We start from the raw sequence: 1,168 nt of genomic DNA on the forward strand, positions 1-1,168 counted from the left end.
GCAACTGGTACTTAATTTATCGACTCCGAAAAGATGAAAGACAAAGTCGACCTTGGCAGAATTTGAACTCAGAACGTAAAGACAGACGAAATACGAATAAGCATTTCGCCCGGCGTGCTAACGTTTCTGCCAGCTCGCCGCCTTATAACAACAACAACAACAACAACAACAATAATATTAATCTTACTATAATGGGTATTATATCCATCTGTCTGTCTGTTCCCTCTTCACGGTCAAACGGCTCGACAACCGTCACGATGTTTCTCGGGATTCCGAATGAGGTAATCAGGAAGGCTTTTAGCGAAAAAAATGTGAAAAAGTATGATTATTTAGTGGATATTGAGGATAATTGTTCAGTTTACAAGCGTAAAAAAAGTAAATAAGAATTAAGTGCGTGATAACTAATAAAAAAAGCAAAGGGAAGTAAGTCAACTTGCTTCTACACTGAAAATACAAAACAAGCAAAGCCTCTGAAGTGCCGAATTGACAGCATAATTTGCGTTTAACACGCGTCTAGGTGTTTCCGATATTTTCTTCATGTACAATCACCTCATGAGTGTATGCTCTATGGCAGAGTCCATCGTTAAATTAATGCTGTCAAAGTCTGCTCAGAACGATCAGATACTTCCACTAAAAAACATTTCTTAGAAACTCTCTCTATTCTACCGAAGACCTCCACACCCTTAATTCTTATTTGCTTTTTGTAAGCCCGTAAAGTGAACAATTACCGATATTTTGTTAAAATTCAAGCGATGAGGATTAAGTCTGGATTCTTCCCTCCACGCCGTATAGTTTGTGAATTTAGAGGGTTTAGATTTGCGATACTATCTCTTTATTTCCCACTGTAGATGGGTAGATTCCGAAAGATTCCGATTGCGCATTCACAGCAAACAAGGCAGAGGACCAGTCTTTAGATCGTGTAGGTGTATTTTTACCCACTCCGTTGTTTACACTTGGCCAGTTATATGTCACTATGAGTAGAGCAACAGACTCCAGTAATTTGAAAATTAGTGTCGACCAAACAGAAAATATCGTCTACAAAGAAGTTTTGTAATCATATTGATATTATCGAAAGGAATATGATTCAAAATTTAAATAAGGAAATTTGTAAACTTTGAATGTATAAGAGTATAAACAAGAGTGTAAACAACTAAAATAAAAGTATATC

Source organism: Octopus bimaculoides, chromosome 20 (assembly GCF_001194135.2).
Source record: "Octopus bimaculoides isolate UCB-OBI-ISO-001 chromosome 20, ASM119413v2, whole genome shotgun sequence".
NCBI classification, from domain to species: domain Eukaryota; kingdom Metazoa; phylum Mollusca; class Cephalopoda; order Octopoda; family Octopodidae; genus Octopus; species Octopus bimaculoides.